The sequence below is a fragment of the Oreochromis aureus genome, linkage group 22 (genome assembly GCF_013358895.1).
Source record: "Oreochromis aureus strain Israel breed Guangdong linkage group 22, ZZ_aureus, whole genome shotgun sequence".
In the NCBI taxonomy this organism is placed as follows: Eukaryota; Metazoa; Chordata; class Actinopteri; order Cichliformes; family Cichlidae; genus Oreochromis; species Oreochromis aureus.
In genome coordinates this window covers 23,971,105-23,983,877 of record NC_052962.1, presented here as the reverse complement: position 1 = coordinate 23,983,877, position 12,773 = coordinate 23,971,105, and the positions used below count along the sequence as shown (strand labels likewise).

Genomic DNA, 12,773 nt, shown 5'->3' with positions numbered 1-12,773 from the left:
TTAATCTGAAAGTTCATGTCTCATGTCAGTGTGTTCAGTTTTACCTCTCCCCTGTCTCGTTAGCCTCATTTCTCCCAGCTGTGTCTCCCTCCTGTTGCCCATTCCCTGATTACTGGTGTGTGTATTTAAGCCCTGTGTGTTCTCCTGCCTGTTGCCGGTTCGTCTGTGTTACTCTGCGTCAGTCTGCGTTGCTCCGTGTTCCATGGTTCCTGTTCGTCGCCTGCATCTCTCTGCCTCTCATCCCTTTTTCGTATGTTCCCAGGTCTGTTATGTATGTACTCCCAGTTTAGGTGTCATCAGTTATTTGTCATACTCCACTGCTTGTTGGCCACCACTCCACCCTGTAAATAAACTTCACCAGCATTTTCATCCACTGCTTGCATCTTGGGTCCTCCTTCCTCCAACACCACACGGCTCGCCTCAGCAGCCGTGACAGTAAGCACAGGCTATTGATCCACCACATGATTATTCCGGTAAAGACCATTTTATTCTAGAATGGTCAAGTTTTGACCTGAAAATCAATTAACACAAAGGGAATAACAGCACCGATCAAGCTGAACACATGGATCTGATGAATACAAAAGCAGTGTAACCACCCATACATTAGGCGGACATTCTGTAGTGAATTCAAAGGAAAACAGGAAACGTTGCTTTTATTGATCTAGCTGAGGCACTTCACCCAGTGGATCATATAATTTCAAAGCAAATACTTGTTCATTCATGCTTGTCACAAGAAAATATTGGATGTCAGTCAGAGTCAGAGAGACTTTATTTATCCCTGAGGGGCAACTAAGATAGGTACCTTGTCGACCGTACATACAATGGATCTTATATTTATTCACTGTGTGCAGGAAGAAGGAATCATTAGGAGTTTGCAACTAAAGGTATCAGTTGTGGGACTGCTTCATTTTTTGTTAAATTATAATTGCAAACTGTCATTATTATTCTGATGATATGATTGATATGTATATGTCTACTCCCAGCCAGGCTCCCTGTGAGCTACAGTCAGTTTTTAATGCAACACAGCATAACTTGTGTGAATTAAGACTTGTCTTAGATGCAGAGAAAACTAAATTGATTATCTTCTGAAATCCAAATCGAAACCACTCAACCTTTCACTATATCCCTCACTGAAGATCAGGGCTCTGCTACTGAGGTAGTAAATCAGTAAAAATACTGTCATTTATAACTTTCTTTTTTGCAGCACGCAGCAACTGGTGTTAAAGAAATTAAACCTTTATTTGAAACTGGGTCGTCTCCAACGCGTCTCCAACGCTTCAGGCAAGTGAAAGACTTATTGTTTCTACTTTTATACCATAGAACTGCAGCATGACATTGCTTGGTTATGGTGATGTTCTTATATGCATGCATGTCCAGAATGCTTATATACACTTTAGTCTAAATTCTTATTTATGTTTAGATTTGCTTTGTTCCCATCTTACTTACATCAAAAAACTGGAAGACAGTGTTGTCTCTGGCCCTAAAACCTCTGTCTGTCCCACAGGTCTGTACTGACTTTAGAAAAATAGTGTTCAGATTACCATCTCCCTCATGCTGGGATCATCTGCTAGATCAGGTATATCAGTACATACTTCAGATGTGTGGGAATTTGCTTTACAATCACTGAAATGAACTTTTAAAGCATCAGAACATGATGATTCTAACAGGAACAATGTGGCTGAACAAAAATGCATCTTCTGTTCATCTCTGTCTGAAACAAGTCACTTTAGCTACTCTCTTCTTTAAGATCATCCTAATTTTAAGCTAACTTTCTTCTAAATGGCTGCCCATCATAAGCATGTTTTAATTTCAGGTGTTTGTGTTTTACTTATGTGATGTATATTAGGAATATCCTCTCACGCTCTTTGACGTTTTAGAGACTCAAAAGTAAAAATAAAAATAAAAACTTGTAGAAATTGAGTATGTGCAGCTGTCCGAGCTATTTTAGAGAAACCGGTGCCAGGATACAGGAGGCGCGATTCAATAAAAAGCAAGCTTTAACAGTCGATCAATTCCAAAATCGGCACAAACATAAGAGGAATGGCTATAGCCAAAAGAATAACAGGACCACACACAAAATGATGAAGACAGAAAGAGAGATACAGTATACAAAGAGGGCTTATCAAACAAGAAGAGAAGGGGAGGGAATGAGAGATAATTGATGCAGGTGAAACGCTTCAGGTGGAAAAACAGAGTAAAAGTGGAACCAGTAACAACAGAAAACTGTTACACAAAACAGGATTTAACCACAAGATTAAATACAAAACACAGACTGGAGATTCAAATTAAACAAAATGACAGAGAAACAGAGAGCACAGAAGGGTAAAGGGACTAACGCTGAAACAAATCAGAGAAGGAAATACTGAGGGTGCCAGCAACATTACAGAGGATTACAGTAACAACAAAGCAGGAGCTAAACTGAAAGGAGCTAAAACTATTAAAATACCAGGATATGAAATCAAAGCATCCCCTCATTTACACTTGTTAATATTTATGGCAAAAAAAGGTGGTATAGGATAAATGCTGTGCTCATGCCTTTAAAATGGTATTCCATCAGCCAGTGGGAGATGTCTAGCTACATACAGTTTGTGGTAAGTACTGTTTTGGATCTCCTTAAACGTTTTAACAGTATCATAGGCTGGTACTTATATAGTGCTTTTCTACTCAAACTGAGCACTCAAAGCTCTTAATGCTACAAGCCTCATTGTCACAACTTTTATTCCTTTTAAGTGCTATGTCTAGCATTCATCCACGCACTCACACTCTGACAGGTGCTTCAAGGGAAACTAGGGGTTCAGTAACTAGCCCTAGGAGCCATAAATTGGAGGAGCCAGGGATCAAATGATTCATTTTCTGATTCATAGACCACCCGCTCTACCGCCTGAGGCACAAGTAAAGAAGTCTGATTATACAGCTATAATAAATTTATCCCAAAAAAACTACTTTGCATGCTAACCCTAAGGATTCTGACAAGTAATTATCTTTTTTTATCTAATAAAGGCTTTTTGCCTTAATTAGTGCAGTGAAGAGGAGGTAGGAAAACAGAGAGAGGGAGAGAGAGAGGGAGGAAAGACAAAGGGCCTCCGGTTGGAGTTGAATCCAGGCTGATGCATTTAGCCTGCTGGCATACACGGCTAAATGCTAAATGCTTGACCTGTGAGCCAAAGCGGCACTGGTAAGTAATTATTATTTAAAACAAAATCAAATATCTGATTTGCTGAAAATGAATAACTGCAGTTTTTCACATGTAAAGAAAAATCTTAGTGCACTCTCAGACCGAGAGCTGAGCTGACTTTTTTATTTAAAATATGACGGCTCGCGACCAATCTAACCATTACAGCTTGCACCAGTAGTCAGCAGTAAATCAGACTTAATTAAGCCCTGTTATCAAAGAATTTGTGTCTGCTGGACCTTCATATCTGATGCCTGTAAATGAAAGATGATCTTGTTTTTCCATGTAAAATTTAGCGAGGTTCAAATGACACTAACCTCCCGAATCCCTGCATCTTCATCTCTTCAGGTTTTATTGCTCTTCTTTCATATTGTCTTAAAAATATTGCATCCTAAATAGGAGCTCAGGTCCCAGGAGGTTGAAGCTGTTCTGATTTATAAAGTAGGTCATTGTGTTACTACACACTGGATGTTGTTCATATATAGGGCTTCAGCACAAAGTAACTTAATTTGTATTAAGTTCTAGCAGTTGCTCATAAAAACTCATATGATCCATTTATTAGGTCAAGATAAAAGCGCACATGCATTACGAGGGCAATTTTGTCTCAGTCATCCAGCTGTACATTTACATTTGAGAACTTATATAGATATATAACGCACACAAAGTTTTGAAATGAGAGTCCTTCCCCTTCTTCTCTGCTGTGAATCACTGTGACATCGTACGCTTTAATAAGTAAAACCATATTAAAATATCTCATATCTAGAAAGATCTTCTTCCCACAGAAAAGCATCTTAGGGAGCATTTCGTCCTCCACAATCTTTAAATAGCCTCTCTGTGAATCATGGTTCATTCAATGAAGACATTTCGGATTGTGTCACCGTTTCTGTGACTGACATGATGACAGCAGTAAACATGAAGATGACAAAAATGGGGATTGTAGGTGGTGATGGAATATTAATAAAATCTGTTTATCATACTTGATGATTCCAAATAATCTCAAAGAACAACAACAAAGAAGACTTTTGGCATGAATTAAGTTGGTCTTTTCAACTTGTGGAAGCTAATTTTTGACTGTGATTTATTTTGGCGATAAGCACGTGTAATCCTACTTAACCGCGCTTTTGTACTTTGCGTCTCTGCGTTTCATTAAAAATTCAAAGTCTTCAGCTCACCGTTTCATTCTTCATGATTTGTTTTCGGTGAACACTGACAGCTCACAGAGAACATGATTAGTATGTTTTTATCCATAATGTGAAAGCAGGTAAAACTTCTCTCTCTGTCTCAGCTGGGTAAGTCACCAGCTATACTTCTCCAAATGGTTCTTCTTTAACATACTTTTTTTTTCTCCCATACATCTTGAACATGTAGTCTTTTGCAAATCTTTAGAAACGCTTACATTATTATACAAAAGTCTTGAACCAAAGTCTCGGGAGATTTATTGCTTTTTAACTCATTTTCAGTCCAGCCCTTGTACATGAGGATGCTTGTTGTTTTTAAGCCTCTTAACACTGACATTTGAATCATTTAAGCATAAAAAGGCACCTAACCCACGAGATGAACTAATGTTGTGACTACACGTAACAGACAAGTTTTCAAAGAACCAACTATCAGTAGTATCTTAAGGCACTTTGCTGGCAGCCTGCTTCAATAACACATAATTTGTTTGGTTGACACAGGACTTGAGAGGCCCTTCAGGCGATCCATCTACTGTTCACTGAAGGGTCTTCAGAAATGGTCTCAGTGGAAGGGAAGCAAAAAAACATTTTTAAAGATGGAAAACAACAACAAAAGGCTGAGGTATGCCAAATTAGACAAGAAATGGACTGAAAATGACTGAAACTGACAATGAGTCTTATGGAGTGATTAATTTAAATTCAAAAAGTTGAAATCGATTGGTTCAAATCATCACCAATATGTATGGACGAGGGCAGGAGAGGTACAGTGAGTGATCAATGATCAATCAAAATTGATGACAAGATGACAAAAATTCTATGTATATAGCACCAAATCAAAACAACAGGTGCTTCAAGGTGCAAACAGAGAAAGCCCCAAGCATTATGTTGATACTGGGAGGGAAAAACTCCCGTTTAACAGGAAAAAAGTAGAAGAACAAGCTCTGGGAGGGGTGGCCATCTGCCACGACGGGTTGGGGATGAATACACAGAACAAAGAAAACCTTATAAACTGCAATTCCACATACAGTATATTGTCTATGTACTGTATTATTTCACTAATCCATATAGTGATGAATTCAAAGATGTCATAAAGAATGTGATGAAGGAAGCATGCGGTTGTTGTTTCTGAGAGCCCGCTGTTCTTTTTGATGTGTAATTTTCTATTTAGTGTTACTTTACATTTGTTGCATGTTACTCTATTGTGATTGTTTAACTGCTGCTACTGTGGCGAGGTATCTCACAGAGTTTGGTGTCAGTGGGACCGAGGTATAAAATAAAAGGTAAAATAAATAAAATATTTATTTAGATTTTCTTATATGGACTACTTGTTGTAAATAATAGTCTGTACGTTATAATCTAGACATAGATGTGGGTTGAATTTGCAGGTAAAAATTGTCATTAGGGTCTATAATATAGCATTAAATATGACAAATATAGTTGAACTTTTGTTTGTTTTTAGGGATACATTACAGTTGGAATATCCAAGTAAAAAGTTGATGATATAAACAGATTGGAGCTGATACTTGAGCTGAGCAGAGTGCTGTTAAAATGCTGTTCAGGACCGCTGAAATACTCCGGTCGCTGAACTTTAATCCATTTTCCTGTAAAAAAAAAAAATGTCACAAACACGCCACCTCTCGCGTGTATGTTTATTTTCACTGTGACATGATCTCAAAACAAACTATCAGAGAGCAACGTGGAAAATAGTATGAAAACATGATCTTTATTTATATGTTTGCTGCAATGAAAAAAAAAAGCCATTACAAAACATTGCAAACCAAAACAAAACAAAAAACATTACAAAACAAAACGCATTTATGTAACTGTTGTTTCTTCCGCCAAACATTTGAAGTCGCTGAAATGTTTACTGCTCCTCCCTCGCTAAGTTTTATGGACAACACTTTGACTCGTGGTCCCAGGAGAGAGTGATGATGTTGATGTTCCTTTTTATGTTCATGATGCAACAGGATGCCACAGACTGTCACACTTAGGTTCAACTTTATGCCAAACTTATAAGCTGTGACTTTGTTGCTTAGGAAATCTGACATTTATGCAAATCTTTAAAGCTGGACAGAGAACATGTTAGCAGGTTCAGAGCAATTAGATACTGTAACTACATGCATAACGCTAAAGGAGAAAAGAAAATCTGATTACAGCTGGTCACAGCTTCCAACTGAGAAATTTATGCTGGATAAAAGCTCAGCATAATAAAATTACCCCCTATTAGGTTGCTGTTGTTATTAGTGTAAATTGTGGATAATGTAGTACTATAAGCGGTAGTAGTATGATTACTATAACACTTAGAGGACAGTTGTGATTATACCATGCATTATACAGAACCCTGAACCTAGTTACTGCAAAAAAATTGAAATAAAAACAGAATCCAATTATCTACAAATCATTTAAATCCTATGGTTATTTCAAAACAGTCTAAAGTTGGTCCAGAAGAACTGTATTAATCTTTGAAAAAAAAAAAAAGAAGTTGATTTTGAATTCGATGTCATTGAAATTATTACAGAAGTTGGGACAGGGACACATTTACCACCCTGTTGCATCATCCCTTCTTCAGTACTACTCATCTGGGAATCCAGCAGCTGAAATCCTGCTGGTAATGCCTCCTTTGTTGTGTAAATGTTCCATAATACTCCAAATGTTTTCATCAAGAGATAAGTCTGGACTGAAAACAGACCACTCTACAGACTGGTGGTGTTGCTCTGCTGGAAAATCAAGGCCTTCCCTGAAAAATATGTTGTCCAAATGGCAGCATATATTGTTCCATGCTATGCGCATTAACGACCCTATAGCATTAGGGATAATGCTGTAACTGGAGCAAAAATTCAGCAGGTGAACATTAAAAGACCTTTATTTAAGGTTACAGCAATGCTCATGTCTAGAAAACATGAACTGGGAACACAGTAAAGTTATCGCAGACTAGCATATGCTACGCTAAGGAAACACAAACACTATGACAAAGGACAAACTGAAGCTTAAATACACACAGTGTAATCAGGGATGTGGGAAACACCAGGGTAACGAAACACAGCTGAAACTAATACAAGATGACACGATGAGAGAAGCGAAACTAAATAAAACAGGAAGTACTAACCTGAACACAGAGACAGAGACCTGACAGACAGGCTCACAGAAAGAATGGTAATTAAAGCCAGTAATATGAACTCAAAATACAAGATACCATAAATAAAAGACAGAATCAGAAAGAGTAATAAACTGAATCTGAATCTTTAAATATGTACGTACACATAGTGTACATTCGTACATAATACATCAGGTTTTTTATTATTGTTTTAAGTTTTATACAACTTTTTCAGTCTTCTGTTTCACTGCCTCCACTTTTCGAAATCAAGCTCCCTGAAAGAACACCATCAATTTAATATGTTTGAAACATGCCAAAAAACTATTACAGCTGCCCAATTAGTCTGGGAATTAGAGTTTCAGTTGAATTGCTGTACCTCTTGACTTTAATTACAGGTTTGCTCGCACAGGAACAGCAAAGTATTCTCTCAGGTAGAGCATAAGAGCCTTTTCAATTTCAGGGCAGAGAGTTTAAAACATCCCAGCTCTGCAGTAAAACCATTGGCCTGTATTCTAGATGGTAATATAAAAACTGCTCTGCACCAAATACACACATATATCAGATGTCCATCCTGACTTGACTGGCTGCTGTCATGCAGTTAGAACAGTCATTCTGCATCAACCACCACTTGAGATTTTAAGTGTGCATTAAGCCTTTTTGCACTAGAACTTCACTATAACACTGCTCTCCTGCTCTGATATCACCTTTTGGCCTTGTATTTGTCTGTATGATAGATAGCTCTGTTGATTTGAAATGAGACGAAGTACAGTGATCCAACTTAACAGGAATCACTGCTTAAAGAGGTCATTGTAAAACTGTGCCAATATAAAGAATTCTTAATTAATTCTTAATTAATTAATTATGTATTTAACTACAACCATGTCAATAAACCTCACAAACCACTTCTTGAAATTACATTAAAATAAAAATAATAGAAATCAGTTCATCCAGTTTAAGAGGAACCACCTGTTTACATCTAGTTATGCTTTATAAAGCACATAAGATGATTGCTTTTGTATATTACTAGAAGATTAGCTCCGGGACAAACACCTTGAAATGATGAACACACCAAGTCAAAATAAGAGGTAATTTTCCTCATATGGAGTGTTTCTCTTTTAATGTTTAACGCTGTGATAAAACACTGAAATATATCATTCTCATTTCACCATACAGTGGAGTGCAGCGTTGCTTTAATTAGTAAGTAAAGTAACTAAATAGCTAAACTAAATAAAGCTGTCACAGCAAAGCCTCTGAGTGCACTGAACTGAGCAATAAACAGCCAGTCAAGGGAAAACAAAATGCCTTATGAGTTGAACGAAGGCATAAATGAATAAATAATAGATTTACGCTAACATGATGTCTTCACATCCAAACAGTCCTCAAAAGCGGTTTAGTCAAAATAAATCTGAAGCCCTATGTGTGTTAGCTGCCAGGTTTTGTAACTAAACTGAAAGATGATGGCTTTATTGTGTTTAGTTTAGCTGTGGCTACTGGGACAAGGTTGGCATGTTGAAATGTCTGTTGTGGAAAAAGTCTAACATCTGTGTGGAACCTTGACGAGCCCTTAGAGGAAAAAACATTAGAAAGACAGCAGTTAAGACGAACAAAGGGATTTTACTAGCATTTAGAAAACAAAATAGAGACAAAACAACACTAGTTGTGGTTTAATCAAGGATCCAACTAAAGGTAAGAATAGGGAAAATCAAAGGAAGCAGGAAAGGAAGGACATATAGAAACAGGAGAAAAAGGAGTATGGCTGGAAACACAGTTTGGAAGATAAACATCCTATACCGAACTTTTTTGCATGCTATGGTGAGTGTGTGGTTTGAAAGAAAAAGAAAAAAAGATCTATATTGTGTTAACTGTGAATTAATAGCATTCCTAATTATATAAGTTCTCATCTGCTATGCTCATCTGAGATTCAGGATATCTCCTCTCCTCCGATGGGACGGAACAAGATGTGAAGATGCAGGAATGAAAGTGAGTACAAACTGTGTGGATGCACAAGAGAAGCTGACTGAGAAATGACACACAGCTGGAAACAATTACAGACTAACTGAAGTCACAAAAGCACATAAAACAAACAAAGATACAAAAAAAATAACTAATATGAGAAAAGAGGCAAGAAGAAAAGGTGACAAAGAAACAACCGGCAAAGGAGCTAAAGGGGGGAAGTGAACCACCAGGAAGGCAATCATATAATCAGCAACCTACCTCAGATGTTTCACAAACCACAACTCCACGACACGGCTTTGCAAATCACATTATTTACACTTAAATCAGTTCTTTAGCCTGTTAGCTTAGCAGGCATCTCAACCTCAGTACAAGGCCTTTTTTATAGCAGACATTTTGACATGTCCCAGGCATGGCTGCTAATTTCATGATAGTTTTAATAGCTCCAGTCTAGTGCAGTAAGAGCAAGGGTGACTACTCATGCACAAAACTAGGCCCCCTAAACTGAAGCAGCCATTGCCATCAACAAACGTAAATGATAAGATTAATGACGGACGCATTTCGTCACATGTACTGCTAAGCCGGGCACACATAATTACTGACGGTGCTGTGATGCCGGACATTACTCATTCTGAGGACAGAATTATACGTTCGGTGGTTTTAATAAAAGCCTGTGTATCAACAATATCATCCCATATTAGAGAAAACACTGCTCATTGAACCCCGTAGCTGTAAGTGCTCAGCATGGCAGACTGATTCACCCAGGAGGGGTGGGTGGGGGACTATGGCTATTCAACGCCTGGTTCATGCTGAACTTGAGAAGTTGTACGTTGTTAACAATAAACTTCCCTGCTAACAGGTATTTGTAGGTGAAGAAGGTACTTTCAGCTGCTCCCTTATTTCCCAAGAGGGTCATGGCAGCAGATGGACCTGCATGTTTGTCTGGCACATGTTTTACACCAGATGCCCTTCCTGACAGACTCCTCACATTTATCTGGGCTTGGCATCAACACTGTGTTCGTGTCTCCTCTTAGTTTCAAACCAAATCAATTGCATGTACTGTGAATCTTTTGACCACTACTCCACAGAACCAGTCACTAATTTATTCACTCATTCACTTTTTAATTTTTTTCTGAGCAACACACTGTCAAGTGCTTGTGCAAAGCTGATTATTGGATCGTGTCTCTCTATTGGGTCTTTATCTCAAAACATAAAGTGCATAAATCATTGCTGAACTTACTGATGTAACAAATGATAGGAAAAAAACTTAGGTCATCTTAGGTTAATAGCTCTGAAGTTTTCTAAGGGTCACTTTTCCCCCAGGAGCGTCTTCTGTGAAGTGTTGTGTGAAGTGATTAGGTATTCCCTGTGGTTAAAAACAAGGAGAAAAAGCCTCTCGGATGAAATAGCCCTTGTCTGCGCTTGAATTTGTTCTCCGGTTAAATGGCATGTATAGGAAATCTTCCTACTTTACGAGGTAAAGATTTACTAGCTGACTGGAGAGTTGGTGTTTATAAAAACAAATTACATGCTGTTACTCACATTATAGATTTGTTTTATAGCCAGAGGGGTAATCAACAACAGTGGGACAAAGTTGCAGTTTCTCTGTTTGTGCTCATAATAGGGTTTCCTTTCAGGATTTCACAGTTTTGCCAATAAGCTGAGTTACTTTTCATTTTGACGAAAATGCTTAAGGCAGCTGCTTTTATTTATCTCTCTTTTATACACATTTTATCTAGCTGTATCTTTCTTCCAGCCTGTTTACTTTTAATTCCCTTTCTCCTTTTTCTCCTCAGACTGCAACGCCATCCACCCACTCCTGTCACCTCTGAGGTGCAGTGTCCACAAATCAGGCATTAGATTTATCTATTAAAGGGAATATCAGTGAAAAAGAGGAGGAGGAATACTTCACATGCTGAAGCAATCTCGTGGATTGCTTCAGCATGTGCTGCACAAAACCACGTGCGGCTTGGAGTTATTAAAACCAACACGCTGGACGCTGTTGATTCTTTCGTTTGAGGAGGTGGAGATGATGCAAAGGGTTCTGGGTCTGCACTTGGGGATACACAGACGTAAGCAGAAATCTGTACCAGAGGAACTGCAGGAAGTGACTGCAGAAGAAACTTTTTTTCTTTTGAATCTTGCTCCCAGGTCTCTTAGATTCGACAAAATAACATTGAGGTGTTTTGCTTGATCTGGTGTCTGTTCTGCAGAGGTCTGCCTGAGCATGAGAGGGAGGCAGGCAGGGAGGCGTCTAGAAGCATCCACAGCACATAGGGGAGCATGAGAACGACTTCAAACTCCAGCTTAGAAAAAACCTTCCTCAATAAAAAAATACAAAAAACATGAAGTGCTTTAAGTATTTATGATGCTACATACTGCAGTACTTCCTATACAGACACTCTCAGCTTAAAAATGTGCAGACCATTTGCAGGTATATGAACTGGAAATGCATGAGTCACACTGTATAGCAATCTATAACATGTTGCATGGAATATTTTTGCATGCATTGCTTGTACAGATGTTCTTTTACTATTTTAACATGAATTCATTTTAACATGATTCTGTCAATCCAATATACTTCAGTCTTTATCTTATTTATTTAACCTGCATTTCCTTTAAAACTAATATATTAGGATTCTTCAGTTTTACTTCTATCTAGTCTGTGCTCCTTTTGCAGATCATCAGTAACACTTTCATCCATTCACTGAAGCTGTATGCAGTTTTTGGATTCAAAGGCTTTTCAATTTCATTTCAATCTGATCCCCTAGCAGCACTTTCATGTATACACAATGTTACCTAACATCATTTCCCCCTAGCTTTCATTTTGATATGACTGCATCTTGGCCACAAGAACACTGCAAAGCATAAATTGACATTTGCATACACATTTAATATATTTGGCTAGATTAGTATTCGCTTTCATTGCAGATTTATGCAGAAATCATATATATGCTTTCCATCTTAACCAACTTCACCATATTCTGTGTGTGCTGATGTCCTTTCAATAAAAACAGGACGATTGAGAGAGGGAGGAGGACTGCACTACAGGATGAATACAAAAGAGGAGGGCAACCGGAAGTGTTGCTATTCCCGGTTCAGCCTGAGAGGGGCAGAAGAGGGCTGGAGATGCCCTCTCTGAGCCAGCACTATGAGTTGCCTGAGGAAAGTGCAGGTTACTAAAGGACAGCTCAGCTGTTTAGTCATAGAGTTGCAATTCTGATAGTAATTCCAGAAGTTTCCTCAGGTATCTCTAAAAGTGGTGACTGTCAAACTGTGATTAAAGAGACATATAATGAGGCATCACAGCCCTAACCTATAGTTATACATCCAAGGTTTTCTGTTAATATATAAGTATCTTGTCTTTACCTTTCATAAG

At 38.1% G+C, this 12,773-nt stretch overlaps 1 long non-coding RNA gene across 1 annotated transcript; it reads left to right on the top strand.

Moving 5' to 3' along the window:
• The first annotated feature begins 3,040 nt into the window (after positions 1-3,040).
• LOC120435687 lies at positions 3,041-11,712 on the top strand. The gene is made up of 4 exons (XR_005609838.1): positions 3,041-3,175; positions 9,361-9,421; positions 11,191-11,466; positions 11,608-11,712. It is a non-coding gene; the product is annotated as an uncharacterized LOC120435687 (long non-coding RNA).
• Positions 11,713-12,773: the final 1,061 nt, after the last annotated feature.